The sequence below is a fragment of the Panthera tigris genome, chromosome C1 (genome assembly GCF_018350195.1).
Source record: "Panthera tigris isolate Pti1 chromosome C1, P.tigris_Pti1_mat1.1, whole genome shotgun sequence".
Classification (NCBI taxonomy): Eukaryota; Metazoa; Chordata; class Mammalia; order Carnivora; family Felidae; genus Panthera; species Panthera tigris.
Genome location: NC_056667.1, coordinates 65,646,470 through 65,660,278, shown reverse-complemented (window position 1 = coordinate 65,660,278; position 13,809 = coordinate 65,646,470). Strand labels below are relative to the sequence as shown.

Below are 13,809 nucleotides of genomic sequence, written 5' to 3'. Positions count from 1 at the left end.
CCAGCTCTGACAGTCTAATGCTCTGTCCTGCTGTGTGCTAACATCTCTGTGCCTTCAGTGTTTTCATCTATAAAATGGGGCAATATTACTTCAGAGTTTTGTTTTAGTATTTAAATGATACAGTAATGTGACTGCCTAGCACATAATAAATATTCAATAAACGTTAGCAATTACTTTCTTCTTCTTATAAGAGAGATAGATAGGGGCATCTGGGTGGCTCAGTCGGTTAAGCATCTGACTCTTGATTTTGGTTCAGATCATGATCTCATGGTGGTGAGATAGAGCCCCACATCAGGCTCTACTCTGACCATGGAGCCTGCTTAAGATTCTCCATCTTTTTCTTCCCCCCCCCCCCCCGCCTCTCTCCCAACTCACACATACTCTCACTCTAAAATTAAAAAAAAAAAAAAAATAGATAGATGTAAATGGGTCCAGTAGTTTTAATACTTATAATCTCTTGTTCTTTCCAGCTATTGGTCTTTGGAGTAGGTTATTTATTTTTTTAATATATTTTTTAAATGTTTATTTTTGAGAGGCTGAGAGAGAGCGTGAGAGCAGGGTAAGGGAGAGAAGAAGACAGAGGATCTGAAGCAGGCTCCGCTCCACGCCATCAGCACAGAACCCAATGCAGGGTTCAAACTCATGAGCCCTGAGATCATGACCTGAGCTGAAACCAACTGTCAGATGCTTAGCCGAATGAGCCACCCAGGTGCCTTAGTAGGTTATTTAAAAGAAGATTCTAGTTATACTTGATCTTGGAAAATCATTTTATTGTTTGCTACAAAATTGTTGGGACATGAGATAAGGAAATGTTCCATTTTTTTCCCCTTAAATTAACACTGATTGTTTAGGTATCTCTGGGAGTACTATAAAAGCTGAAATGTTGGCATGTTAGTCTATATTATTTATATTTTTATGTCAGCCTGCAAGGTTTGCCTGCTATAAACAAGCAAGTACAAGGAGTTAGTGCTCCAAAGGAGATATTCCTTTTCTAGCACAGTTAAAATTGAATCCTCAGTTAATTTTTCACTTATGTTTTATTTTTATAACAAAGTATTATACAGATTATGGCATTTTGAATCATAGTTAACTGTGATGGTTATAAAGATTTTTTTAAAATATTTATTTATTTTGGGGAGAGAGCAGGTGGGGGAGGGGCAGAGAGAGAGGAAGACACAGAATCCAAAGCAGGCCCCAGGCTCTGAGCTGCCAGCACAGAGCCTGATGCAGGGCTGGAACCCACAACTGCAAGATCATGACCTGCGCTGAAGTCGGACACTTAACCTACTGAGCCACCCAGGCACCCCTGGTTATAAAAATTTTTTAAAATACAACAATTATAGATTTCACATTAAAACAGGAATCTCCCCAAATATATACTTGGATTTTTTCAGAACTCTGGACTAAGTAATCATAAGCAGCAATTATATTTTTATATTATGAGTAGGCGAATTCTGATTTTAAAGATTAAAATACTTAGGAATAAAATAGCTTCAAAGTTTTATTTATTTAAGTACAGTTATATTCACCATCTTATTTATTGCTGAGAACATTTCTGCAGAAATTTAGACAGTATATTATTAATATCAGCACTTTGTGGATGAAAAAAACACAGACAAAATAGAACTAAGTGACTTGCCTGAAATAACACAACTGTTTGTAAATAAATCCAGGACTGGGGCTTATCTTCTCGACTCAAAGCTTTTGTAAAATTTTTTAACACAGCAATAAGCAGAATTCTATTCTGATTATATGTCCTTCTGCTACCAGAATATCTAGTATGAGTCGTTTAGCCAGAACCAAGATGTTCTCATTTTCAATAAGTCTGCACAACAAAGTCATTAGGCATAACTAACTGCTATCACAGCCATCTGTAAATGGGCTTTGAAAGAAACAACTTTGATACTGTAACAGAAAACATCACAGAGGCAGAAAACAGTATTTTATTTGATGAGTTTAACTATATCTCAACTAATAAATTGGCTGTCATTCCTGCCCAGTATAGAGATAAGGGGGACGAGGACATGTAGATGCCCTTTTTGGCTTGCCAATTTGCAATTATCCCATGACAGAACACAGTTTTACTATGATTGATGAAACATTTTAGGGGGGGAAAAAGGGCTTAAATGGAAGAATTTTATTAGGTTTTAAAATGACACTGCTAACAATAGTGCTGGGGAAAAATAAACATGAAAACATTTTAAGTAGATAGCAGGAATGCAGCCCAATCCAAACTGCCTAGAATGTCCTTGCTGTTTTCACATACTTTTGCATCATATACGGGGATGTAAACAACTTAATTCTAAGGTTATTGTTGCAACCTTTTCTGCTTTGTACTTTGATCAGAAATAGTGTCTGAAATAAAAATGAGAAACCTCTAAGACTTCAGTGGCTTGTCATAAAAGGATGCTATTAAACATAAAAAAAAATGCGGTAACTGCATACTCTGAGCTAGAAAAGCACTAGAGTGATAAGGAAATGTACATTATACAGTAATATCAGGATCACTCTGATCTTGAACATTCATTTTCAAGTTGGACAAAGTTTTTGAATCAGTCTCCCTTGCTCTTAAGTATTCGTATCTCAAGTTCTATAATCAGTTTTACCATCCCATATTGGGTCAGATCACTGGTCCAGAAAATAAGGCATCAGGTCTTTTCCCAGAGTCGGTACTATTAGCTAAATCATCTTACTGCTCAGTGTACCTAACCAGTGGTATGAGGCTACAAAACTTATGGAGGAAAGCAATTTCTAACTGACCCTTAAGGCAATTATTTTAGGGCTAGAAGCGTGATATTTGATTACACCTAGTATCATTTTCAATTTAAATAGCTATAAATTACTCACACCTTCTTTTGAATAGAAACAAGTTTTAAGTCAATGAACTCTTCTGAGAATTGAAGAAATGTCCATATGTTTATTATATGCCCCATAAAACAGCGTTTCTTTAAATGCTTTAATTATTTCTTGGGGCCGTGATTTTATTATGTGTAAATTTATTTTTATTTTTTCTTATGAAGAGATCCCATAAAACAGTCAAGTGACCGATGATTTGAGACCAGCCAGACATAAATGATAAAATAATAGTTTTGTGATATGGTGTATGATTAAAGCAGATGTCATATTTAATTTAAATTTAAACCAATGTCATATTTAATCCTGATGATATGAAAACTATGAATACAGGATTTATTTTTCACAGTCCCAAAGTAGATCTCAAATATCCAAATCCAACTAGAGGGTTCTCTCTTGCTAAAGAAACTTCAGAAGGCAAAGAAAGATAATCTTGGCAGCACTCTGGAAGTGAGCCTACTCCTAAATAGGCAGGATCAGAGGAATTTGGGATCGGGTAGGAAGGACAGGTACACAAAGGAGCAGAGTGGGGTTAGGGCAAAGGAAATATGGAGGAAATATGAAGGAAATTGTCCACTGAGCAGCCTCTGTTGTGGTTTGAACACTAGTATGATTTATACCTCTTACAAGCACCATACCAAGTTTTAAACAGTTTGTCAATAGGGGCACCTGGGTGGCTCAGTAGGTTGAGTGTCCAACTTCAGCTCAGGTCATGATTTTGTAGCTCACAAGTTCAAGCCCCACGTCAGGATCTGTGCTGACAGCTCAGAACCTGGAGCCAGCTTCAGCTTCTGTGTCTCCCTCTCTCTCTGCCCCTCCCCTGCTTACTCTCTCTTTCTCTCTTTCTCTCTATCTCTCTCTCTCTCTCTCTCTCAAAAATAAATAGACATTAAAATTTTTAAACAGTTTGACAATAAAAGGTGTGTGACATGCTCAGGTATGGGTGCAAACAAGAAGATTCCATATTGTGATCTCCTCATTGAACAAGCATTTGTTGTGTATCTCTTATGTACCAAATATATACAAATGTCCAAATATACAAATATCAATAATTTATGGTCTTTTTCCTTGATAATCTCACAGTTTAAAATGAAGGACCTATTTGTAGAGAATCCATCAACTTATAATAGCAAAATATGGGAATCTTATTTTAATATTCATAAAATATGAGACAAGCTTTTCTGTATACCATAGTTTTGCATGTCAGGTTTTCTTAAGGGATGGTAAGCTTCTGTGGCAACTTTTCTCAAGTAGATTAGTACCATATTTTGCATTAACCAAAATTTGCTATTTGATTAGTTTTATGTGGCCATAGATTTTTAAATATGCCCTCACCACTATTGTACTTTATTTTGTACATATTGAGATATCTGTGAGATTTGCAAGGATATGTCACCAAAAAGATGGAAAAATCATTGAAATTAAATTTCTGTATTCTTTTCTTTCAACAAATAAAAACTATGTATGTTACATTTACACACACCTGTACATATATGTATAGATATATTAGTTTTAAAGCAAAAATACATAAATGACATTTTAGTATAATTTTTGAAGAATGTTTGATATGATTTATGGCAAATATCTAAAGAAAAAGGTGTCATTCTGACATTGTCAAGATAAAGTTTATGCTTGGATGGACAAGACAGGGAGAGAAAGAATCAACAGTATCTTCAACATGGTTCTGCACAAGGACTTGTGAAATAATGGTGTAGATAAAAAGAACTTGAGGGAGGCAAAATGGTTGTCATCTTTGCAGAGGAAGGTAATAAATTTAAAGTTTACATAGTTAATTTAGGGAATTGTTGGGAGACTTTAGGAATATCTAGTAGCTATTGAATTAAAATGCAGAGAGATCAAGCGTGGAGGGAAAAAAAAAAAAAGTAGGGGTGTCCCCAGGGGTAAAAGATGAAAACACAAAGTGAATGTAATCTCTGAGAAGGACAAAGGGCTGCTAACTGAGGCATTTTAGGGATGCATTAAATGTTTATTGCAGATAGCCTGCAATCCTGCACATGCTTTGCTCTCAGGGCCTTGTACTATGATCAAGGGATTTAAAAAATGAGTGTTAGGCTTTGACCTACCAAAAATTAAAAAATAAGTTAGGTTTGAGCATTAAACAAATACTATTTTTTAATATCAACCAGTCCGACATCAAGATGCACCTATTGGCTGGTAGAGAAATAAGTTTTGAGTTTTTTGCCACTTTTTTCTCAGCTATTAATACAGTCATATATCTAGGAATGGATAATAAAATGTACAAGAATAGGTGAAGTTGGGATCATCAATGTAGGCATCAGGAAAAAATATTACTCAGACACAGGACAAGCAAAATCTTAGTTTAACTAAAAAAAAAGAAAAAGAAAAGAAAATACAGACAAAACTGATAGTTTTCTCATGTCAGTACCATTTGTCACGCCTAAATGTGGTAAATATTGAGGTCACAGTTACAATCACAAGTTATGGAAGGCAGCATATCATCATTATACTATGTACAGGTGGATGACAAAAATAAATTTTGTCAGGACAGGAAATTCTTGCTCCTCTATACCTATTCCTGGTACTCATCATCAAATACATATTTTTGTGCTTGACTAAAATTAGGTAACCACAGGGGCGCCTGGGTGGCTCAGTCGGTTAAGCGGCCGACTTCAGTTCAGGTCATGATCTCGCTGTCCGTGAGTTCAAGCCCCGCGTTGGGCACTGTGCTGACAGCTCAGAGCCTGGAGCCTGTTTCAGATTCTGTGTCTCCCTCTCTCTGACCCTCCCCCGTTCATGCTCTGTCTCTCTCTGTCTCAAAAATAAATAAATGTTAAAAAAAATTTTTTTTTAAATTTTTAAAAATAAAAAATAAAAATAAATAAAATTAGGTAACCACATTTCTTTTCTGCAGTGTGTTTTACTTGCCCACTGTACCCTATTCTCACCTTGATCAAAGTAATATCAACTCTATGAACCCTATTATGTCCCTAGTATTATTAGTTTTTCATTTCAGTAAATATAAGAACCCTAATTATCTCTTAATTTACACATTCATAATCATACAGTCATCATCCAATTGCATTTATATATTGTAAGGATGATTGTCCACCATTATTATACCTCAGTCTAATCTTCCTCTGTATTGAGGCCTGTATACAAAATACATTATTATTTGATTAGAACACTATGTTGAATGTTTACTTGACACAGAGTACATGGGTGGGTGATCTAATATCTGAATCCATGCATTTCTACAAATGCTTTGCACTCCCATGAGCGAAAGATTTCTTTAGCTGCTTAGAGAGAGAACAATAGGATCAGTTATTTTATCCCAGTAACTTACACATGCTACCCCACTGTCTCTCAGTTATGTTGGTGAGGATCTGATACTATTCTAATCATTTTTCCTTTGTTAACTGGTGACTATTTTTGTAACTGAGAGCTTGTAAGATTTTTCTCTCTATCATTGATTTGATTTTCCCCTTGAATATGTATTACTTTAATGATTAGAAACAAAAATCAATAAAACTAGTTTCTCAAAACGTATTTCATAACCATCACTTAAGTACCAGAAAGATTATACGAGTATTATTCATCTTTACTATTATAGTTAATAGATACAACAGAATGAAAAAAAATTAGAATCATTGATTCATAATCTGAAATAAATGCATGAGGATTTTTATCCCACCCTCTGCGGCCAATGAGCAAGAGAAGTGGTTTCCAGTGTCTAGAGAAATAAGATGGCTTGTTTTCTTTCTGTTTGCCTACTCTGCTTAGACTTGGTTTTGCTTATTTGCTCTAAAATGTGTGTTTTAATAGCTCTGACAAAGGGCCAAAAAATGATCATAGCATAAAATGGGAACATTTTCGTAAGTGCTACATTTCCTTCAGAAAATAAGTAAATGCAAAAACAGCAACAAAAACCATTCTATACATTGGAAGGGGGATGCATATCCTTGGCAAAATTCCCAATCCGTATTCGAAGGCATACTTTTCCTTTCAAAAACCTTGAAATGATACTTGTTGCTTCAAACCTTAATATTCCCAAGATAAGTACAAACCGAAGAAAGTCCATAATTGAGGAGGCTGATAATGATGATTTTTCTCGGTTCATTAGAGCATTGGGATGAGAAGAGTATTAATTGCCAATGCCACTGGACACACACAAGCCCGGCAGCCTGCCATGGGGAGAAATAGAAAAGAGAAAAAAACAAAACAAAAAACAAAACAAAAAACCTCTCCCATTGCTTCACCTTTGACATAGAGGCCCTGTTTCACAAGGAATCACATAATAGTTATAGTCATTTTAGTGTTCAAATTTACGGAACAATACTGGAGATCATTACCAGAGGGAAAATGTGTGTAAGAGTGATGCGCTCTTAAGGTTCTGTGGCTTTCACATTGTTAGAATCCATTTGAGTCCCGCCAATATCTCAAGTGCTTGGAAAAGAGAACAATATTTTTTCTTCTTTAATTATTTTTATTCCTGACTGAGATCAATGGATTAAAAAATGGAATAGAAACTAAAATCATGCTCAACTGCTAGAAAGCCAGTGTCTTACAAACCCAGTAAAACTTCATTATACAGAAAGTAATACAGTTATGTGGTTTGTTGCCAAAAATGTGTCATTACCTGGATACTCCACAGCACTCTTGAGTTTGGAGAATTAGATGCCCATTAATTGTGCCTTGTTTGGAAGAACACTTTATGGGGCGCCTGGGCGGCTCAGTCCGTTGAGCGTCCGACTTTGGCTCCGGTCACCACCTCGCGGTTGGTGAGTTTGAGCCCCGCGTCGGGCTCTGTGCTGACAGCTCAGAGCCTGGAGCGTGCTTCAGATTCTGTGTCCCCCTCTCTCTCCACCCCACCCCTGCTTGTGCTCTGTCTCTCTCTGTCTTTCAAAAATGAATAAACATAAAAAATAAATCAATTTAAAAAATTAAAAAAAAAAAGAACACTTTATGACAAAGTACTCGTCACTCTACACTGCAGAGATGTAAGGTAGAGCCAGGTAGTCTTTAGTATAAAAACTGTGTACAACAGAATTTCTTTTTAAACTGCATGATTTAGCCTATCAGGGGTTTAGTTTCATCATACATAAAATAGAAATAATACCGATCATTGTGTTATTGTAACAATTAAATATAATGAGCCATCCAGCAGGATGCATGTGAAATGTTTCCTCTCTTCTTTCAGATTATTAAGATATAAATCATGCTGATCTAATTTTTAATGTAAGCCCATGGTAACAAAATGAGTAGCTAACCACCAACCACAGGAACAAGGTGACCAAAAATATGCTAAAAGAGGATTTTTCTGGCATATGCATCTGTGTATTATTTTAAACTCCTGTGTGGTTTTCGGGTAAGCTGGATTGAACCATGTGGAACCCCAAAGATTTTTCTGGCCAGCACTGGGAACAAAAATTAAAAGGCTTCCTTGGTCCTTGTCCTTTACTCTCACATCCTAACCTCTGGGCTGTATCACTCAGTTGGTAGGAAGATCAAACCCAAGTAAAAACATATAAGAAACAACAGCAACAACAAAAGGAAAAACAAGAGTGCAGTAAGGTGACAGCAACACTCATGAAAACCATGGAGATCAAAGCAGGTTGAGTCAGGAGAGTGGGCCTACCCAAAGAGAAGTACAAAGACAGCAGGCTTGTTTCTTGCACTAGAGCTGAATAAATGCCAGGCTCTTGATTCTGATGCATCCCCTGGAAGAGGAGGAAGCCTTGTGTTTTACCTGGCGATTAAACAATCTATGGCTATATAGTTGACTGCCCAACTGTTAATACTCCTTTCTAAATGTCCTAAAGGCACCTCAGTCTTTCCGTTTCCAAAAGGAAACTCTCTCCTTAGCCCCTAAGGAAGCTCCTCCTCTGCCTCCCCCTGTCCTGGTAAGTGGATCATTTTGTCAGTGAAATTCCTCCAATTTGGAACCTGGGAGTCATCCCTACTTCCTCTATCTCCAATTAACTCGTGTCCTATTAGTCTCCAATCCTCACCAATGTTTTAGAAATTATTTTATTATGAAAAATCCAAACACACAAAAGTAAAAATAATAATAATAATATAAAGAACCACATGTAACCATTATCCAGCTGATACAATTTTTTTTTAATTTTTAAGTTTACTCATTTATTGTGAGAGAGGGAAAGAAAGCATGAGCAGGAGAGGGGTGGAAGGAGAAAGAAAGAGAGAATCCCAAGCCAGTTCCATGCTGTCAGTGCAGAGCTTGATATGGGATTCAATCTAATGAACTGCGGGATCGTGACCTAAGCCAAAACCAAGAGTCATACATTTAACCCACTGAGCCACCCAGGTGCCCCTAAGTTAGTTCTTCATGTCTTGTAGTGTTCTGTTGGGTCTACTTGGATCTTAGCTATTTTTCCTTATATTTCCAAAACTGTTTTGAAATCCAAATCTAATCCGATTTTTCTACTACATAAACCTGATGATGGCTATTTTCTTACCCACTGAATATAGTCCCAAATTCTTAGCAAGTGTGTTCTCAGTTCAGGCCACGCCTACCTGCGCAGTTTCTTGCTCTTCATCTCTACCCTCATACCCAGTGTTCAACAATATAGCTCTCCTATAAAATATGCTGTTCCTACAGGCCTCCAGACATTTGGGGAAGCTCTTTCCTTTGAAAGGATTATTGGGGGCTCCTTTCATTTAAATTCTTTTTTTTTAAGTTTTGTTTTTTAGTTTTGAGAGAGAGAGAGAGAGAGAGAGAGAGAGAGAGAATGAGTGGGGGAGGGGCAGAGAGAGAAAGGGACAGAGGATCGAAACAGGCTCTGTGCTGACAGCAGCGAGTCCAGTGTGGGGCTCGAACTCATGTACCATGAGATCATGACCTGAGCTGAAGTCAGACCAACTGAGCCACCCAGGCACCCTAGTTTGTCTAATTTCTTATATACTTCATTGCCGTTTCCAGCATCCCCTCCTCTTCTAAACCTTCCCTACAAATAACCTTCACCCTTCTATCCTGAAAATTTGCCCAGGAAACCATTCCCCTGAGTTACCACTGCACTGCTAAATACCTCTTATATTTGTTACACACACTACATTCTAATAATTTGGGCCTTTGTACATCTTCTCTCCAGTAGCCGTGGATCCTGTTATGTAACAGGCTATGAGCACTCCTTTGTGCATGGAGTGCTCAACTCAGTGTGTTAGACATGAACCACTGAAAATTTTGGCTGAAAAAATGTTACTATTTCTCCTTAACAGTTTTTATAACTTTTAAAAATTTTATTTCCCACTTAATGGTGTTACAATGAACTTTTCAAGTAATACTCTAATCTAAATATTTATTTTATTATGCCACACAAAGGATTCAGTATAGAGTTCCAGAGAGTGGGTAGCATAACTGGTAAGTTGATTTGAACAATGGAAATAAGAGCACAAAAGAAGCAGCCTTCTGTTTTCCTATATGATATCCACCCAAAGAAACTTTCTCCTTGAGAATTAATTATTATGAAGCTGGACACTGGAAAGCTTAAGTCTATTTAAATATTTCACATTTGTATATTACTTCACAAAGATAATTTCTTGCCTATCTCCACTATCTTGGGGGAAGTGAGGAGGTTACTTCCAGATAAGTGCTATTTTACGAAACAAGATTTGACTGGGACCATTAGGGAATTAGTCCTTATTGTATATCCAGTCCAGAAGATTGGGCGAGAGATAACAAAATACTTTTATTTCCCAATTCTTGATAAGAAAGCTAAAAGGTCAAGTGCTCAAAACCACACAGTAGAGAAAGACACAAAACTCATTGTTAATCTCTTTTTTTCTGCCTATTCATAATGTCACCCAAGACTTTTAAAAATGTGTTGAGGTCCAATAACATATTGCCATGTTTAATTTACTTTTAGAAACATAATCAGTTGATATAGTGTCTCATTTTATTGGACTCTTACCAATACCTCAGACCTAGTGAGTCCTTTTTCTCTGTATTTTTGCATATCATTTTTCAGCTATAGGCCACAAGGGATAAAATCTTCATCGTTCTCTATATTACCAATAACTGATCTGAGAGCACAATTTCTTTTAAAGTTAATATAAACTTCTCCCAGTATGCTGTAAAAGGAGTCAAATTTTGAGATAAAAATTGAAACTTTTATTTTAATAAGAACTCAATTATATGCTCCTGTGTTAACTTGCTTTAGAATGTGAACTCTGACAGCAGGGCACATATCCTGACTTTTTGATTAATTTTTACTTATTTCCCAGTATAGATCATATCCACATTTGGGAACTAGGAAACTCCATAAATATTTGAGTAACTAAATGATTGAATCAAACCTAGTGTTATGAGATATTTTTCTTTTACTTGATTTAGATGATTGTGTTCAATCTGTGAGCTACTCTCAGTTAATTTTAATAAACTAGGTTTTTGTGTGTGTACATAAACAAATGCTTGCTCTGTGAGCGTATATGTACATATTGTCATTAGAGTTGTGTAAGATATCTCTGTTTACAGAATAAATTAATAATTAAATATATACATGTTAATAAAGTATTAACTCTTCAGCCCACTTTATATAAAGCCATTCAAAATTTCTCTGACTTTACTGTCAGATTCTCAGCAATTTTTCTCAACTCCTCCAGCCTCCATGTGTTTTAGCTAAGGGTTGACAAATGTCTAGCCAAATGCTACACATGAACTAAGTGTTTTAAATATGCTTTTTGAATTTTTAAAAATGTTAATCCTTTAGGTAAAGTACATACTTCCCAGTATCACAAGCCATACTGCCTTCTGTTATCTGACACTTGGTGGAGTCACCTACCTGGCCTATAGAGCATAGAGTTTTGAGAGCTCAATCTTTGTTCTTATCTATCTCTGAGTTGTTGGCCTCTCAGGGGAGTTCAAAACTCTTCTCTTGCTGCTCTGTCCTATTTATACAAGAATAAATCAGGTATTATGCTGGGGTTTAGAGCTTTCAGTGAACAAGGGATTAGAGAGAGGTGTCTATTAAGGTAAGGTAGAAAGAGGCCTGATGCAAATACACACACACACACACACACACACACACACACACACAAATCTAGGTGCAAGGCCTGGCCTAGCCCTGCTCTAGATATTAGAGACAATGTTCTTGCTTCTCGAAGGCTGACTGGTTTTTCTCTTGAACTGATTTTTTTAAAGCAGTTGAAATGGTAGTATGCCCATTGTAGAAATTTAGGTGTGTGCTCAGAGCAAAAGACACTCCAAAGTGCTTCCTTTGTTTTAGGAACAGGCCTCCCTTGGGCCTAGGAAAGGAGTCTAACACAGAGTCCTACAAGTCTTACCATGAAATAGATCTGAATTGTAGGACATCCTACTAGTCATTAAGATCTTATATTTGTTGAGCTTTGGACCTCATCGTTAACAGTCAAGATCAGGTCTCAAATATTCAAAAGTCTGTTCACAGAGATCTTTTTTTTAAGGAAACTGTATATTTCCACATCATAAAGTGAAATAACACCATCTTGTTGATATTTCAGCTAACTTAAATAACATGTAATTCCTAGGGGGGAAAATGTTAATATAATGGTACTGTGTAAAGCCATATACAGAACTAGATATTTTGCATCTGAATTATGTTTCAAATAAAAATGCCTCAAGAGATGAGTGGTTATCTTTGTGTAATGGAGTTACAAATGATTTTTCTTTTCTTTCTTTCTTCTCAGCGTTCTTCCAAAGAATTATAATGAGCAGCATTAAATTACTGAAATTTTTAAAAACTGAATTATGGGAAAACTAATTTTGAGAACTTAGAGATTCTCTTTTTGTAAATTATTTATTTATTTTTGAGAGACAGAGTCTGTGCGAGATTGAGAGAGAGAGGCAGAGAGGGAAAGAGAGAGAGAATCTTAAGCAGGCTCCTCACTGTCAAGGCAGAGTCCAGTGCAGGGCTTAAATTCACAAACCGTGAGATCATGACCTGAACTGAAATAAAAAGTCAGATGCTCAACTGACTGAGCCACCCAGGTGCCCCTACAAATATCTTTATTGTTATAGATGGATAAAGATAAGTGATTTAAACTGGTTCCCACAGTTTGGAAGCTCCCTCTACACAGAGAAGGGATGACATTACATGCTAGTGGCCAAGTAGCTGTTAAGAATCTTAAGCAGAGTACAAACAAATTTCTAGCAATTAAAATGGTAGGAGTATTATTTTTCAAATAATAAAGACATTAGCAGCCTGTATATACTGCTTAAAACATGCTAGGCTCTACTCTGAGCATTGTCTGAACATCAATTTCTTTAATCCTCTTGACAGTCTTCTGAGTTAGTCACAATGTATTTTCCATTTTACAGTAATCTTTCTATCACAGTGACTAGCACATAATAAACACTCAATAAATGGGAGCTTGTTACCACTATGAACTCTTTTTATAATGTATTTAAGAAAGATGAGATCATTTCAACATTCAGAATGGTCCAGGCTTGAATCAGACTTTGCCACTTACTGTTTGTGTGCCTTTGGGCAAGGTAATCCAACTTTTTATATTTCAGTTTTGTTTGTAAAATAGGAATAATGTCTGCATCATAAGGTTTATGTGAGGATTAAAAATGTGTGTCAGATAATGTATATGATGTGTTTAGTATGGTGCCCTGGTTCGTTGGGAGCCTTCAGTGAATGGCAGTAATGTTAGTCATACAACCCTGTTTTATAAGGTGTTCCCCTGGAGGCTCCTGGGTGCCTCAGTCAGTTAAGCTTCCAACTTCATTTCAGCTCAGGTCATGATCTCAGGGTTGTGAGATCAAGTCCCACCTCGGGCTCTGCACTGAGTGTGGAGCCTGCTTAGATTCTCTCTTTCTCTGTCTGTCTGTCTGCCTCTCTCTCTTTCCTTCTGCCTGTCTCCTCCACTCACACTACACTCTGTCTCTATAAAATAAAAAATAAATCATAAAAAAGGTGTTCTCCTGAAAACTACAAGGTAGAAAACTGCCCTGCAGTTAGGTGGGAGTTGAAAAGA

The 13,809-nt window shown here is 36.6% G+C and overlaps 1 protein-coding gene across 1 annotated transcript in view; it reads left to right on the top strand.

The window, feature by feature from the left end:
- ADGRL4 (adhesion G protein-coupled receptor L4) overlaps positions 1 to 13,809 on the top strand; it is a 111,273-nt gene that overhangs the window by 41,962 nt on the left and 55,502 nt on the right. The gene's annotated exons all lie outside the window — the stretch shown is intronic.